This window comes from Trachypithecus francoisi, unplaced genomic scaffold (genome assembly GCF_009764315.1).
Source record: "Trachypithecus francoisi isolate TF-2019V2 unplaced genomic scaffold, Tfra_2.0 Lachesis_group13, whole genome shotgun sequence".
Classification (NCBI taxonomy): domain Eukaryota; kingdom Metazoa; phylum Chordata; class Mammalia; order Primates; family Cercopithecidae; genus Trachypithecus; species Trachypithecus francoisi.
The window spans coordinates 64,917,945-64,936,734 of NW_022681458.1; positions in this window are offsets into that span (position 1 = coordinate 64,917,945).

The following is an 18,790-nucleotide window of genomic DNA, read 5'->3' on the forward strand; positions in this document are numbered from 1 at the left end:
GAAGAAAAAAAACCCCAACAGAGTGGTTATTTGCTAACAAGAAAGCAAACACATAAAAAGAGGGAAAAAAACCATAGCGATTGCCAAGAAGTGGCAAAAGCTGAGTTTCCTAATCAGTTCCTCCTTTTATCCTTTTGAGGATTATTCCCATATGTGACTGTCATGCTTTTCCTCAGCATTCTCAGACTGGGCATTTGTCTGTCATGTGACCATAGCAGACCATTCCATCTCCCGGGGCTTTCTCAGACACAAACAGTAGAAGGAGGGCCACTTGCTTCTGGCCTTCTCTCTAGACTCCCACAAGTCAAAAGGCCTGTATCTTTCAATTCTAAAGCTGGGAATGGTAAAGGCTTGAAACTCACTCTGCTTCCTCATTCAACAAGGCTGAACTTCTCCAAATTTATTATAACTTTCAGAGAGAAACAGTGAAGGAAAGGGAGGGAGAAAGATGAGAGAAAAGGAAAAGGAGACAGAAGAAGAGGGGAGGGACTAAGATGTCTGTGTGCCCCTATATAATTTTAAAAGCAAATTTCTAAGAATTAGTTTATGTGCCCTTTTTAGAATTCCATACAACATTAAATTTGAGGAAAAATATGTCTAAAGTGTATATTGGGAATGTCATGGCATGAAAGTCAAAAGGTTATTTAAATGAGCGTGAAAAATCTATTGGCGTACTAAATTCCTACTGTGTATTTTATAAGATCTTCATTAAAATCGTAAGACTAGGAAAACAGGATTTCCAACTATTGATAAGCAGCAATTTATCAGTTTTAGAGATAACCATCAAAGAGATCCCCCCCCACACACAAAATTGTCTTACCATGAGTTTTCAAACTGTGCCCCTTGGGGCATTAAGATAGCAGGGGGAAAGAGTTCCGAGGTTGCTGGTCTGCGTGGAGGTGTGCTGATTACAAGACTACAATGTATGCTTCCTTTCCTGACTGCACTGTGTGATGGTCATGGTGGGAGCATTTACACCATAGAAAGCAAATCTCCAAATCAATTTCTCTTAGCTCCTTGTTAAACATTTACCAGCATAATTGATGCTTTTATTTGTTATTTCTAGGGAATTATTATTTCTAGGGAATTATTACCAGATCTGCTTTTATTTGTATTTCTAGGGAATGTCTGTGTAAAGCATAGCTTTTTTTTTTTTTTTTTTTTGAGACGGAGTCTCACTTTGTTGCCCAGGCTGGAGTGCAGTGGCAGTCCAGCAGTGAGCAATCTCAGCTCACTGCAACCTCTGCCTCCTGGGTTCAAGTGATTCTCTTGCCTCAGCCTCCTGAGTATCTGGGATTACAGGCATGTACCACTATGCCAGGCTAATTTTTGTATTTTTAGTAGAGATGGGGTTTCACCATGTTGGCCAGGCTGGTCTCGTGCTCCTGATGTCAAGTGATCCACTGGCTTGGCCTCCCAAAGTGCTGGGATTACAGACATGAGACACCACACCCAGCCAAGCACAGCTTTTGAAAAAGGTTTCATGGGTACAAAAAAGTTTGAAAACCATGCCCCAGTTGGATATTTTCCTTTTTTCCAAGTTAACATACATAGTGAATATTATAATTTGGAGAACCATAAATCATTTTACATCACTATTTAAGAGACTGCATTAATTTTATTATTTGTTAAAACTATAACATTACATATACTACATAAATTAAAACTACTACATCACATACCACTAGCATTAATAACTATATAAAATGACAGTTTAAAGTACTTTAAAATGTTCTAAAATACATCAGAAGAAAGAAAAACTCTTGGTTGTAAACTTGGAGTTTAGTAAATTTAACCTTATTGGATTAGTCAGGTAAGTAATTATAGAAATGGATTGTTCCAGAAAAAATGCTACTCCTCTATATTTTATGGACCAGAAAGCAATGTTAATATTTAAGTTCTTGCTAACATTTTTGTTCCTTTTGGGTTCTGGTATTGGGATACTGTATTGATTTATCCCACATTACTTTTGGTTTTCTGATATTTTCTTCACCTGCTTTCTGTAGTGGCTCCCTAAAATCACATTTTGAGAACTCATCATCAACTATGTTATAATAAAGTGTTGGTGATGTAATCATTAAATCACTGTTCTTTAGGTCACCACTGCACCCTTTCTAGCTTCTTTCTCAGGCTTTGCCAGGTCATATTTCAGTTCACAATTTAGCTATTTTTCACTTTCTTCTCTTATCCCAAGAAGCTAACTGGTGTAGGAAGATGCCAAAACAGGGCTTGGGCTTAAGGGGAGGGAGAGAACCCATTTAGAGTCTAAACTGTGTACTTTGGCCTATTAGCCAGAGATCTCTGTATTGGGATTTTAGGTGTATGGTTCTGGCTTAGTCAGCTAGGGATGCCATAACAAAATACCACAGACTTGGTGACTTAGACAATAGGAATTTGTTTCTCACAGTTCTGGAGGCTGGGATATCCAAGCCATCAAGGAGGCGGCTGATTTGGTTCCCTGGTGAGGGCTCTTTTTCTGTCTAGTGCAAAGCCACCTTCTCCCTGTACCCTTACATGGGGCCTGGGGTGGGGTGGGGAGGAAGCAAGTTCTCTGCTGTTCTCTCTTAAGGGCACTAATCCCATTATGAGGGCCCCACTATCATGACATCATCTAAACCCTCATCACCTCTGCCAAAAGACAAAGTTACAACACATTTAGTTTAAAGATCAAATTGGCTTTTATTAGCAATTCACAAATAAGAGAGCATCTCATTTAACAATTTAGAAAAGGCACTCTGCTGGGCACGACAGAACAGTTTACTTTTGTAAGGTGGGAACAAGGAAACAATGATTTAAAAAAATTTAAATATACTTTTTAAAAAATATTAAAGACAGTTTCATGATGTTGCTCAGACTGGTCTTGAACGCCTGGGCTCAAGTTATCCTCCCACCTTGGCCTCCCAAAGTGCTGGGATTACAGGTGTCAGTCGCTGCGCCCAGCCAGACAATAATTTTTAAGAAAGAGGAGGCCGGGCGTGGTGGCTCAAGCCTGTAATCCCAGCACTTTGGGAGGCCGAGACGGGCGGATCATGAGGTCAGGAGATCGAGACCACCCTGGCTAACACGGTGAAACCCCGTCTCTACTGAAAAATACAAAAAACTAGCCGGGCGAGGTGGCAGGCGCCTGTAGTCCCAGCTACTGGGGAGGGTGAGGCAGGAGAATGGCGTAAACCCGGGAGGCGGAGCTTGCAGTGAGCTGAGATCCAGCCACTGCACTCCAGCCTGGGCGACACAGCAAGACTCCATCTCAAAAAAAAAAAAAAAAAAAAAGAGGAGTGGTTAATATCAGATTACTTCATCAGGTTACCTTTCCTTGTAAGGGTTAAAGTAGAGGGAACTTCCTTTTCTTGACAGCTCAGGTTGACTGGGGCCTTTCTGATTGGTAGCTGTGAACTCCTGTTTTTGGGATAACACTCTGGGGTTTTCCCTGCTTCCTTAAAGTTTTAGTTTGATTATGTGGCATGAGTGACTCCATTTTGGTTTAGCCTTTTGGGGCCTAGCATAGAAGCTAGAAGCTGTCTGTTACTAGGGCAGCCCTGATGAAATAACTGGGAAAGTTCTTTTTCTAAATGTTTTCCTTTAGTTGCTTTATTTATAGGCACAGCTGCTTAAAGCAACCAGACAGGCCAGAATGGCGCCAGAGCTTCTTGACCCCTGGCAAGATACCAGAAGAAGATAAGACCTACTAACCAGCACAAACTGGAACAGTGATCCCTAGTTGCCTTCAGATCATTAACATATTATAATGCTAAAATCTCTCCCCTAAAAGAAAAATCTCTTCCATTTTCTATACATGCATTGTATGAAGATGCATGGTTTTGAATTAAGCCTGTGTGTGTGGAGTCCCACCCTGTCCCTAAAGTACCCATAACTTCTATTGCTCAGGGAGAAGGGGTGTTTAGAGCAAGAGCCTCCCCTTCTGCCTTCTTGGCCAGTGAATAAAACCTGATTGCCTTTTCCAACTGGACATTCTTCCTTTGCCATCAGTACAAAGTGGAGAAAGAACTCAGTTTACTGGCAACAAGTCCAAACCAATATCCTCATGTAAATTTTATTTAATACCTCCCAAAGGTCACCTCTCCAAATACCATCACACTGGGGTTTCAGGCTTCAACATATGCATTTTGGAGGGGATATAATTCAGTCCATAGCAGGTTCTTTGATTTCCCATTTCTCATTGATTCTGAATATCTTTCCCAGGTAACTGCTGGGAGGAGAGGTGCCTAGGTCAATGCAGGAGTTAAATACTTTTGGTCGCTTGTCTTAACAGCATGAACTTCGAGCAGAGCTTCTAGGAGTGGCTGCTCAGTTTTGGACTGCAGTTACCTGCTCCCATTTCTCCCTTGGCCGGGCTCTAATGCAGAGCATCTTTTCCTAACGTATACAAAGGCATGTTTCAGCCTTGTTTTTTGAACGGATTCCAAATCTTACAAGTGTCTAACAATAACAATCTCATTAGGTACGCAGATTCTGACCCAATTTCCTAGGACTGAAAAAAAAAAAAAAAAAAGAATGATTTTGAGAGGTGAAAATAAATCAGTCCTTATGTCATGCAGTTGAGGTTCTCCCTCTTCCCCGAGAGTGAATTTTTTTTTGTTGGGACACTTTTCCATATCTCACACATACCCTCTTCCCCCACTCCCTACTCATTTGCCAGACTTGTCTGGATATGTTTGACTTTAAGTAGCAGACCCAGTCTGAGTCCATTGTCAAGGGCCTCCGGAGGCCTCTGCATGGCCTGCCCTGCCAATTTGACAAACATACCCAGGCATGCTTGAACTGCAGCAATGGACAACAGATTTTCCACTATACAAATAAAGGGAGGAAGCAGACGTAGAAGTACTGCAGAGGTCCAGGAAAAGAGGGAGAGCACAGTGACACTGTGCCACTGCTTGCCTCAGGTTCTCTTTTGATTTGCATTTTAATGGTAAATTTTGGTATAAAAGTTGCCGTATACTCAGCGGTCAGCCTTTCTCCTCTCCACATCTGGGGCCATAAGTCCTTGGTGTGTCAGGTTCTATTTCCTTCCTGGTCTATGTGTAGTGTTTACCAAAAATGCTTAAGACACATTTTTGGTGATGAAAAAAATTTCTATTTAAGGAATGGTGACCAAAAATGAACTTAGATGAGAAACTAAAACAAACAAAAAGCTTTTCACTTTGCTTTGAATTGGGTACACTCTTTTAACAGTAGGGCACTTCCTGCAGTGTAATATAGCTCTGCTATGACCAGTTTCACCAAGTCTGTTCAATGACTGCCTTGGGAACCAGATCAATCGTGGTCTGCCCTTTAAAGGTAGCTGCACTAATTCCTGCTGCCAGCCTCAGCTCAGACACAATGGAGAAATAATTCCCCAATGTTAGACTTAATCACATTGATCTATTTTTCTGTAGCTCTGGTCTTTGCAAGAAACAATGAATGTACAGCCAAACTCAAATGTAATCCCTAGATTATGTCAGCTGTTCTGTTATCTCTGTATCTTGTATTTTGGGGGCTGTTAATGATACATCATAGCAGATAATAGAAATTTGAATTTTGTGGTGTTTCTTTAAAAGTAGCCAGATGAGCAAGTACACGAAATGTCTACAAAGATTCCATTTCAAATCTCATTGAAGGTCATAATAAAGATGGTTGTCTTATAATCTCTTACCAACGGAGGTGTTGGGGAAGAAAAAAATCCCCCTTCTAACAAGTGAATTAGTTAGGGTGGCCTCAATCTCTCATCATCCACATTGATCAATATTCTCACTATGTTTTTATTTTTATGAAAAATGGGGAGGGACAGTGCAATCCTATCATCTCCACATTTGTACAAGGAGTGCTTGAGAGTTAAGGCAGAAGGCAGTCCTCTGGGTCCCTTTATGTGGTCAAATAACCCACAATTTTTGGCTGGCCTCACCCAGTCTTCATTGATTCCCTTTCCCTTGCAACTGTAGGTGCAGCCATGGGACCAAGTTCTGGGCAAAGGCTTTCAAGTGGAAGAGAGAGCTTCTGGGAGCCTTCCTTGATGGGCAGCATATCCTTTGCCTCTCCATCCCTTCCTGCTTCCTGCTGCTTAAAGCTTAAGTGCTGTAACCATCAAACATGAGCATGCCATGCACAGCTGAACAGCAAGACATAGAGGACCTTGGGTCCCTCAAACCATGAATCACGGTATCAGTCCTAGCCCCACCACTCAGACTTCTGTGTGAGAAAGAAATTTAACCTGTGACTCAAAATAAAAGTTTATTCTTTTTTTTATTATTATTTTTTGAGATGGAGTCTCGCTGCTCCGTCACCCAGGCTGGAGTGCAGTAGTGTGATCTCAGCTCACTACAATCTCCCCCAAGCGATTCTCCTGCCTCAGCCTCCTGAGTAGCTGGGATTACAGGCAGGTGCCACCACACCTGACTAATTTTTGTATTTTTAGTGGAGATGGGGTTTCATCATGTTGGTTAGGCTGGTCTCGAACTCCTGACCTTATGATACACCTGCCTTGGACTCCCAAAGTGCTGGGATTACAGGCCACCGTGCCCAGCACAAGTTTATTCTTGATCACACCACATGTCCATTGCTGGTCAGCAGGGGGACTTTGCTCATTGTGGGTACTCAGAGAGCCAGGCTGACAGTGTCCATGTCAACCAGTGCTTCCACCATTGCTGACAAAGACAAAGGGAATATAGTGAATTGTATACTGATAAGGCTTGGAGTTGAAAATAACACATGCCATTTTGCTGACTAATGCAAGTCACATACCATATCTAACTTCAAAAAGGTAGGCAAGTAGTCTATTTGCCCTAAAAGCAGGAGAACCAGAATGTGTGGATAATCCCAATAATGGCTATAATTTCTCTCTTACCTAAGCCACTGTTATTTTGGGTTTTCAGCCAATTGTATCTGCACTGAATCCTAATTAAGATAGGAAATATCACATCAGTGCTGTGATAACTAAGTCCTGTGAGGAAGGCTGTCACTGGGTGTACACCTTATACTCTGAAGGATTTGCAGGGGTCACTCCCTGTGGCTTTTCTGGGAAAGAAGAAACCACATCTTTCTTAAGATCCTCAGTCATCCTTCAATCATTGACATCTACTACACTGGAGGCAAATCACTAAGAATTTCTATTCCTAAAGTTCAGGCTACCACCTCTAGCTCCTTCTAAGTGTAGGAAATGTTCCCTATTCTTTTGAAAACACAACTCTAGTCTTTTTCTATTCTGCTTTGTTCCAGCATTCAAATCTTAGTCCTTGAGATCTGTCATCTTTCCCAGAGGCTCTAAATATGTCCTTACCTCTTTCAATTTGGCAAACATCTTCACTTGACCCTATGACGCTTTCCAAATCTATAGACAAAGGAATCATTCTATACCTATTGTCTTATTGTTTTCCTTTTCTGAAACCCCTGTAATGAGGCTTCTGTTTGTACCGTTCTACTTAAACTGTCTAAAAAGCCATTAATGGCTTTTATCAAGAAGCGTTTGTCTAAAACTCTGGAATTTCCTGGAAACATGCTTTCGTATATTTCACGTAGTGGGATGGATAACAGTACCAGATAAAAACAGTCATAGGTTTAGTAAAATATAGTAGAGTCCTTTCTGCATTTGGGTTGTATGGGAATGTTTTCCAATCTGCTACAGGTAAAATCACATGTCTGTCAGCTCCTGCCCCAAAACACAGGAGCAATAAATAAATAAAAAAAATTTATTTCTTTAAATGAGCTATATTTTGCAACACATACATTCGATCTGTAATCCAGAGTGTTTTAGTGGGTGTAGGTGTGACCTAGAAGCAGGCACAGTTCATTAAAAAACAAAAAGCACCAAAACCTTTTACAGGTTATTCTCACAGATAAAAATTCTATAGACTACCAACAGAAGAAGTCTTTATTGTTCCTGGAGAGCTAGACCATACACAGATGGATCATACTTGCTCTTTGCAGTCTCATTCAGAAGCAGGAAAAAGGGACTGTATTGGATTTGAATATGAAGGGCAAAAGCAGCTCTGGAGACACCAAATAATAGTCTACATTACAGGTTTAACACACTCATTTAATCTCTGGGAAAAATAATGAAACTGGTGAAAAGTATTTATGGAACTGGAGGAGAGCATATTTTGCTGGTTTTACTTTATGTTTGAAGTTTTGGGTATAGCTATGCCCATAAATACTGAAATGCCTAGCATAAAGAACGCAGCCTGGGGCATACCCCATAAAACTTAGAGTGCAATTAAATGAGCAATTTCCACTGGAAATAAAACGGTCATGTTGAGTGGAATATGAATTAAACTGCATATGACTCAGGCCTGCACTAGGCTTTAGAGAGAGATCTGCTGGTTTCAGTAGCACCTGATGCCATCCATCTATAGGTCAAGGCCAGTAAGTAACAAAAGATAACTGTAGTTAGCATGAAGATTAGGGCATACCAAATTGTGGTTAATGTAGTTTCCCTGTGAAAGAGCCCAGCAAAATTACGACTGATAACAAAGGATTAAACCTGACCTTTCTTTACACTGCAGACATATTGAGCTTCTGCATTGTTTGCTATGCAGCATTTTTGACACTTCCCTCAAACTTCATTTTCACTTTCTGAATGTTCTCTCTTAGACCAAAGTTACCCAGGTGCCATTATAAAAGAGTTTCTAAGGGAGATTTCAACTAGAAAATGAAAAAGCCACTAAAACAAACATTGGTTTGCATTCCAGACCACTTTCTGCTCTTGTTCATTTCTGGGATCTTGTTTGGAGATTAAAGGGTAATGATTCACTGATATCCTGAGGGAAAACCAGTTCAGGAGCAGCCTTTGAAAAAACATATGTAGAAATCTTGCTGATAGAGGGAGAAAACAAGTTTCAATTTTATTTGTAGTGTAGGGTAAAGCAAGTCCACCCAAGATAAAGCTTAGCATTCTTTCTTTGAGGAATTAGGGTAAGGGTGAAGAAAAGAAAGCTTGATATTTTTCTGCCTATGAAAGCCAGAAGAAGGCTCAGAGAAGCCAGTTCCTTCTTTTCCTCTTTTCCCGAGTGCCAGACCTCCGCAACTCCCAGAGGAAATGAGGGCATGGGGTGGGTAATAGGGCATGTGATTGGAATGAGTATTCCCAGCCATTTAATATATTCACAAGTCAAACTATAAAGTATTTCTTTAAAAAATTATAGTATTTCACTGAAGTTTGAATGTACTTTCTCTTGCCAAAATAATCAGTGTCCTTCATTTTTCTAATGATTAAAAATGTGCTACATATATAGGGAATTTTCCCAAATGAAAAATAACATTTTCTATGGCAGCACATACAGTGCTTGAATTTTTCACCTTAGATTGTATTCTAGCCAGACCTAAACTCAGTATGTCTTACTTGTATAATGATAATTCATGTCGTCAAACCAAATGCACTGTTTGCTACTCGTTTGCCCAGGAGCCATCTTTTCCTAAAGTGAGCAATATTAGGTGCATTTGTCTGGCTGGCTCCTCCCTACAGCGTCTGCAGCCGTGGAAGAGTCTGGAAGGATAGTGTTCGCTTGTACAAGAAGAGGGAAGGACAGGATGAGAAAAGCAAAATCTTGCAGCGTCTGTGGTCAGAAGAAGAAAGCTGAAACTAGTTAGGAGGAAGGAGTGTGTGAGTGAATTAGGAGCTGAAGCAGTAAAGTAGCTTTCCCTGTGACCCTGATGTGTAGGGCATTTCTGTCTTAGACTAAAGGCATAATAAAAAAAAGCACTTTATTTAGGTTAACAGAGCATTATATAACTGGAAAGTTTTACAGTTTTATGTATATAGTGAATAGTTTGTAGAGGATAAAAAGACTTCCTTTTGGTTTATTATTTGGGTAAGATAAAAACCCACGAATTCTGTAAGGATGCATTTCTTTCTTTTTCTTTTTTCTGCCTTTTTTTTTTTTTTAAGACAAAAGCTTGAAGGCATAAAATGGAGTTATTTTCATCGGGATGTCACCCTCGATGCTGCTGCTTTACTACATGTTCATAGTCAAAATTATATCATGTTTCCCTTGAATAGCTATGATCAGTTTGAAAACAGCTTTGTTAATTAGCAAGAGATGACGCAATATATCACTGCATCTTTAGGGCTCTGGCGCCAGCTAGTGGTGGGAGAGGGGAGCCGCCCTGTCGCTCTCAAATCTGGGAAGGCGTCGGTCTTCTCGCCTCCCCTTATCCCTCATCCTCCTCATTTTTTTTCCATCAGCATAATGGGGGAATCATTGCAGTGTGGCCAGAGAGGAGTAGACGAGATTATAGATGAAAGCAGAGAAAAACGGTGGGCAGGGGCAGGGAGAGGAAAGGCCAGACAAATGCAATCATTTCTCCAAAGGATTTGAGAAGAGATCATTTATTTGAAATATTCCTGCCATGTTGATGGAGCAGCTCAATCTTTTGCCAGTGAATTTTTAGCGTTTTGTTTTTCATTTGTAGATATACTTGAACATATACTTAGGACACATTATAACTATGGAACTCATCACAAACACAGCACTGAGGACATGTTGTAAGTGTCAATTTGTGTTCATTTTTAAGTAGCAAATATTTCTACTGTGAACAGGCTCTGTTACCTCCTCACTGGTACGGCTCTAGGATGAATAACTCTCAAATGGTTAATAAAGGAGAAACCTCTTAAGATGGTATTTGTGGATGGTGCACTAAGAAAAAAATATAAAATTTCCAGGCAAAAGAGACTTTATTTGGGAAGTATGAAGTAGATGTAGGTTTGGAGCCCTATCTATTCTCAAATAGAAATAGATTGTGATGATTTGCAGGAAAACAGAAAACATACGTATTTATTTTAAGAACAAAGAATCTTTGGCAGGCCATCTTTCTCATTTAATTAAGCCATAACTGATCTTACTAGGGTTATGGAGGGACTTCAAATGCTAATAAATAAAACCTGAAGCTGAGACATTTCTTTCACCAAATAGCTGGAGCTGTTTATAACTCTATTACTTATTGCTAAAATCAATTATTATTGCTAATATTCCCTGTGGAATTTATTACGAAAACAAGCTGAAGGTTATAAAGAAGAACTTTTCTTTTTAAATGTCATTCATATATCTATATTCATGTCAGTTATAGAGAATAAGGATAATCTGAACCAAGACTCTTGTAATAATATTTTTGGAAGGCAGATCTAATTTAAGAGGAGGTTTCAGGAAGGAAGAAATTGTCACAGTCTTACCTCAGTCTAATTTATATTACTATGCTATTGGAGAAATAACATTTAAAACCTTGTCTGTGTGAGACGTTAGGTGGTAAAATACCTGGTCATGGTGTTGGTGTGTGAGATTTACATAGACTACTATTTTGAGTACATTTTAAACTTTTGCTAAAAACTGTATATTTGATTAAGAAATTCACCTAACCTTGTTATCAACCAGGTCAAAATGTTGACATTTTCTCCTTGTTTTTAATCATGTTAAACTTTTCATATATAATAAGGCCCTGGTTAAAAATCTTAAAATTCTTCAGTTGACCTTGTCTCCTCTGTGTCTCTTTCATCTGTCTTTTGATATAGAAGCTGAGCTCATACAATTAAGAGTTTCAAATCAGTGCCTGAAAAGGAGTATTATTACTTTTTTTTGTTTGTTTTAGAAAAAGCAAATTGACTTTAATAAGGCTCTACCAATGACAGTGGATTAATTGAAACACGTGAATGTTGAGTTGAATTGCCATAATATTTTGAGAATTACAGCAAAATAAAATAACTTATACTCTTTTAAAACAGCTTTGTAATATGTAAGTACCTACTTTAAGTGCTGAGTTTGTGATTAGAGCTATCTTTAAAACGGTTTAATGGTTGCCTTAAAATATTTTGATGCCTACTATAATCCTTATATAATTTTCCATATGCTACCAAGTAAATGCTTTGAAATGTCATTCCATCTTAATTTGAAATTTACTCATTAAGATTTTAAGATTTATCTTTTGAATTTAATTTCTTATTACTTTTTGATATTATAAAATTAGAAAGTAACTCTATATGGCAAATGAACACATTTGAAGGAAGGAAGGGAAACATACCTGAACATATTTATAATTTTTCTCTTTAGTAATTGCTCTGATGACTTTGAAATAGTGATATCAGCAAATAATTAGTTCATTTGATTCAAATCCTCCTTTCATTTGAAACTGTACATAGGATTTTTGCAAAATAAATAACCATAGGATATCATAGGATGTCCCTGAATGTGACAACATAAAGACAAACTTACAAATAAGGACACTCACACATTCATTCTGATATTCACATTTGAAAAGACAAGGCATACTAAAATGTGTATATGCAAATAATTAAATATTTGTTTGGCCTCTAGATTACACGCTTGTGAAATAGCACAATCTTCCCTCACAGAGTGATGCTGGAATCCACGACAGACCCTCTCCTCAGGAGACATTGGCACAGTATGAGGGGGACACATCTGCCGGCAAAGTACTACAGATGGTTCCCCTCATTAGCCTACAGAACTCCAAGCAGCCATCACGGAGGAGGCTTGGGGATCTCACTCGGACAAGATGTTAAGCTAGCCTCCTGTTCAATGTCATTACGATTTCTCCAAAATAATCTCCTTAGTGTGCTCTGTTGGGCTGGGGCTGGTTTACATGTCGCACTTGCAGAGATTGGAGATGGCAGCACCATATTCAGTTTGCCCAAGGGCATTACATGCTTTTTAGATTTGGAAAAGTTTCACAGCAAGTCAGACTTGGAAAACTTCTTAATCTAAATGCAGTGGCAGGGCAGCCTCCATGCCCCCTGGAAACTCATTAGCTTTTGGAATTCCAAGCAGTACTCACCTTCATGTTCACACTTCCTTATTACATTAAATGCATTTGCACTCTCATTTCTCCTCTTCCCCTCATCCCACTGATTTATTGACATACTGGTATTTTAATTTTGTTTTGTTTACCCTTTGTTTATGAATCAGCCTTAAAATCAGGGCACCAAGCCCTGGCAACCGGAAATGTTAGTTAAGTTTAGCAGTAGAAACAGCAGGGGGAGCCCATACTGTTTTATGGTCTGCAGTTTCTCTGGCTGGATTATTATAATAATAATTATTATAGTCGTTGTTGTACGTTTATAACATAGATGTTTACAATCTGTGTACATGTATAACATACATGTTTAGAACACGGGAAATCACCATGTGCTAGACTGTTGCAGTTTTAAGTCACAGAGGGTCAATTTTTATTCTTTAATTATATGAAATGATCAGGATACCACTAATAATAATTGAGAAGATAAGAACTTGGCAGTAATAATTACTTTCCCTGTTTTTTGAACTAGAGAGAAACCCTGTTTCACATTTAATTATTTCTCGAAAAATAAAATAAGCGAAAATCCCTGTGTCATCTCTGTAGCTGTTTTCTGGCATTTCCAGCAGCAGCTTTTTGTTTTCTAAAGTAAAGAGACGTTAAAATGTACCATCTGATATGTTTTTAAGATTGTGATAGTGAGGAGAGGTTCTACTGCAATCACTGGGTATTCTAATATGAATCAGACTTAGTTTTCAATTTTAAAGCTAATAAAATGCAGAAGCCCAGGGGCCTTTAATATTGTTTTCTTATGCTTGATGAGGTCCTTGGGTCAGTAGGTTTTCAGTACCGTAAAATAATTCAGAATATCTGAACTACATTTTGCTCCCTAAATAAAACATTGTAACATCTGTGGGCATACATTATATATATTGTAACTCATCCTAGATTATTCTGCTTTATTGGAGGGGGAGGCAACTCTAAAGTGATATTCACATGCCTGAATTGGTGACTGCTGGTAATGTCAGAAAAATCTCCTCACAATGTGATTCCTGATTAGGTTAAGAAGAGTTTTGTAAATCTAAACAATTTCTATTGAATAATTTTTGGATTTCATAAGAAATAGCTTAAAACTACATTGCCAAGGATATTGAATATTGGTGCAACACACACACTTTTAAAAATTGAGAGGCCGGGCGCGGTGGCTCAAGCCTGTAATCCCAGCACTTTGGGAGGCCGAGATGGGCGGATCACGAGGTCAGGAGATCGAGACCATCCTGGCTAACACGGTGAAACCCCGTCTCTACTAAAATATACAAAAAATTAGCCGGGCGAGGTGGCGGGCGCCTGTAGTCCCAGCTACTGGGGAGGCTGAGGCAGGAGAATGGCGTAAACCCGGGAGACGGAGCTTGCAGTGAGCTGAGATCCGGCCACTGCACTCCAGCCTGGGCGACAGAGTGAGACTCCCTCTCAAAAAAAAAAAAAAAAAAAAAAATTGAGAATAGGCCGGGCGCGGTGGCTCAAGCCTGTAATCCCAGCACTTTGGGAGGCCGAGACGGGCGGATCACGAGGTCAGGAGATCGAGACCATCCTGGCTAATACGGTGAAACCCCGTCTCTACTAAAAAATACAAAAAAAAAAAATAGCTGGGCGACAAGGCGGGCACCTGTAGTCCCAGCTACTCGGGAGGCTGAGGCAGGAGAATGGCGTAAACCCGGGAGGCGGAGCTTGCAGTGAGCCGAGATCCGGCTACTGCACTCCAGCCTGGGCGGTAGAGCAAGACTCTGTCTCAAAAAAATAAAAATAAATAAATAAATAAATAAAAATAAAAATAAAAATAAAAAAATAAAAATTGAGAATAATCGGCCGGGCACAGTGGCCCATGCCTGTAATCCCAGCACTTTGTGAGGCTGAGGTGGGTGGATCACCTGAGGTCAGGAGTTTGAGACCAGCCTGGCCAAGATGGTGAAACCCCGTCTGTACTAAAAATACAAAAATTAGCCAGGTGTGGTGACAGACGCCTGTAGTCCCAGCTACTTGGGAGGCTGAGACAGGAGAATCACTTAAACCTGGGAGGCAGAAACTGCAGTGAGCCAAGATTCGCACCACTGCACTCCAGCCTGGGCCAGACAGCAAAACTCTATCTCAAAAAAAAAAAAAAAAAAAAAAAAAAAAAATTGAGAATAATTAATTTTTTTTCTTTTTTGCCCAAATAGTGTAAGGTTTAAAATTCTATGATGGATCAATAATTCTGTAGATTGACATTTCTGGTTCTTTCCACTTTGAAATTAAAAAATGCAATCTTGGGGTGATCAGAAAACCTTAGGGAGGAATAGCATTTGAAGAGGTCTTGATGGTTGAAAAGAACTTTATGGGGATGGTAGTGGGTGGGATGTGTAGTTGTGAGAGGGCAAGATACTTCAGGCGGAAAGAAGATCATAAGCAAAAGGGTAGTATTGGAAAGGGGTCCTAGTGAGACTAAGATATAGGAACCTTGGGTATATACAAAGGAGCAGTGGGCTATCTGTGATGTTCTGATGTGCAGCTAAGCAGTTAGGACTTTATTCTAGAGGCAGTGGGAGCCAGGGAGGGTTTTAGAAGGAGATATAATAGGAATTACATTCCAGGATGATTGATTTGGTGCCGGAGTACAGGATCCTTTGAAGATTTAATTCAGTTTATTTAGCAACATCATTAGAAAGCAAAATAAAGAAGATCTAATTTAAAAGTCTCTCTCCACATATTTTAGAATATGATGTAAAATGTTTTTATATCACCTTCCTTGACTAATATAGTCAATGCTAAAATCCAGGGGAATACCTAGCTTTATGGGTCTTTTCTTTCCATGAATATTGATAATAACATCTTACATCTGGGGAACATAATTTATTATTCTAAATGCTTATTATTCAAAATAACATAATAAAGACATAATAAGTCTCTCCCCCACCATGATCTCTCTTTGATGGCATATATAAACATAGATTTAGAGATAAGATAGGAAGCTTAGGTCTGTTTCAGTGTTTCTATGAGTAGTTGAAATCAGGTCGGGCGCAGTGGCTTACGTCTGTAATCCCAGCACTTTGGAAGGCTGAGGCAGGTGGATCACCTAAGGTCAGGAGTTCGAGACCAGCCTGGCCAACATGGGGAAACCCCATCTCTACTAAAAATGCAAAAAATTAACTGGGCGTGGTGGTGGGCACTTGTAATCCCACCTACTTGGGAGGCTGAGGCAGGAGAATCGCCTGAACTCGGGAAGCAGAGGTTGCAGTGAGCTGAGATCATACCATTGCACTCCAGCCTGGGCAACAAGAGTGAAACTTTGTCTCAAAAAAAAAAAAAAAAAAAAGAAAAGAAAAGAAATAAATTATCATTCTATGGCTGCTTGTTTTAAATAAGCACTGAATTTCATTTTGTAGGTGTCTTACATTGTAGTACCATAGTTGACTCAATTATACACTCATAAAGCACTTTTTGGAGAAAAATAGAGCATCAGCCTGTTATATGTGAATGTTGTTCAGTAATGTCTTTCTTTCTCTAAAAAGTTTTACAGTTTGCAGACATGATATATTAATATCGTATTCTATTTGATCCAGAGAGAAAGAGAAAAGGGACAATAACATGAAGAAAGCAAAAGGGGGCTCTAATTACAGAGAAGAGATTTAAATAATTTTAGTAAAATATGTTATTTTAAAAATAATATATATCTTGAACTAGTTTCAAGAAAATAGTTCAAATCAATATATTTTAAAACCCTATAGTATACTTTAAAAAGTATCATTGGAGTAGGGAGGAACCCAATAAGACAATTCCTTCTAAACCATTTGGCAAAAAATGGGAACTTAGAATAGTTACCTAATGCAGTCCATTTGTCTGTTGAACTGATAGTACCATGATTCAAGTAACACACCATTTGTGGCTTATGTGGCCAAAATTACCATCTTTGACTTCCATTTCAATGTATGCTTCCATCTAACTTCGTATAAATATATAGGGCTCTTTAGAGTCTGTGTTTGGCATTATCACAATTTTTGCTTGGCTCAGACAGGGCAGGTTGATTATCATTAAAGTGTTATTTATTTCTATTTTATTAAGCCCCTTTTACATTCATGTTACAGGTTAATTTATACTTTTATTTCATGCACTACTTGGCTTTACTGATTAATATGCCCCATGGCATTCAATAAAGTCAGGCAGTGGAGGAAATAAGAGTGGTATTAATTTCTAACATTGCTATAAATTTGCCTTAATAAAACTAGCTCAATAACATTACAGAAGTAATACAATGGATGCTTCCAAATTGTTAGCAAAGATGCAACTAAAGAATTTTCCTTCCTAAATTTCACATAACACTATTGCCTTTTCTTTGAAGTGTGGAAATGAAACCTGCCATATATTTTTTCTCTCTTTAAAAGGTAATCTAATAGTTGGCATGATAACACAGTACACAGCTCTCCATTTGACTTATTCCAATATGCCTTATTCAGACTTTAGGTTACAAACTGTGCAAATTAACACAGGCTCTCAGGCCTCTGGGATGGGTGAGTGAAACTTTATTCATGTAAGAATTTTCATAAATATTAATATTAGGTCTGCAGAATCGTTTGTTCTTCTCTAATCTATTAATGTTCAATTCCAATAATAAATATGATTACTACAAAATCTGAAAATATGGAAGGGCTAGTGAAAGTCTACATGCTAGGTTTTTTTTTCCAGTTAACCCAGCTCTCTCACCCCAATTGTTCAATGAAATAAGGTTAGAATTAGGATTTATAGGAATTTATAAAAACGAGGACACACTGCTATCCACTGAATTTTGGCTCACAAAATTTTGATGATAAAGAATGTATTCCATTATTAAGTAACCAAATTCATGCATTAGAAGAGAACACTTATTCTCTCCTTTTCATTTATTAGCCAGGCTAGCCAAAATATTGTTACGAATTGGAAATTTGCCTTTATCTCCATTATTCCAAAAAAGTAAGGGCACTTTACCCTGTGCTTTCCCTTAGCTTTTCAATAATGTCTTTGAATAGCATTTATGGGCTGGAAGGAGATTTGATAGAGAAAAGCAACAAATGGAAATGTGTTCATTGAACAGATATTTGTTTATCAGCCTTTGTACAAGGCTGGGGATAGAACTGTGAAACAGTTTTACCAGTTTGTTCTTTATTTAATATATAGACCTTTTTTTTTTTTTTGAAGTAGGGTCTCTGTCTGTAGCCCAGGCTGAAATGCAATGCAATGGTGTAATCATGGCTCACTGCAGCCTCAACCTCCCAAGCTCAAGCCATCCTCCCGCCTCAGCTTCACAAGTAGCTGGGACTACAGGCACATGCCACCATACCTGGCTAATTTTTTTTTTTTTTTTGAGACGGAGTCTTGCTCTGCCACCCAGGCTGGAGTGCAGTGGCCGGATCTCAGCTCACTGCAAGCTCCGCCTCCCGGGTTTACGCCATTCTCCTGCCTCAGCCTCCCGAGTAGCTGGGACTACAGGCGCCCGCCTCGTCGCCCGGCTAGTTTTTTTTTGTATTTTTAAGTAGAGACAGGGTTTCACCGTATTAGCCAGGATGGTCTCGATCTCCTGAACTCGTGATCCGCCCATCTCGGCCTCCCAAAGTGCTGGGATTACAGGCTTGAGCCACCGCGCCCGGCCTAATTTTTAATTTTTTTGTAGAGATGGGGTCTTGCTATGTTTCCCAGGCTGGTCTCTAACTCCTGGAGTCAAGCAGTCCTCCCACCTTGACCTCCCAATGTGTTGGGATTACAGGCATGAGCCATCATGCTCGGCCTAGTCTTGCTCTTTTACTTATTTTAACAAATGGTGAAATTTCATACCATTAGTAAGGAAGCTATTTTGGGACAGATTTTTTTTTTGTTGTCTGTTTGTCTCTGAATGGATGAGGAACTTCTGCATTCATTAAATCCCCCTCAAATCATACCAGACAAAGCAGTAGGCACCTTTGCTCACCAAATAGCTCAAGAAATGGTGGCAGGGTGAGTCATTCTCTTTTTTTTTTTTTTTTTTTTTTGAGATGGAGTCTCGCTCTGTCACCCAGGCTGG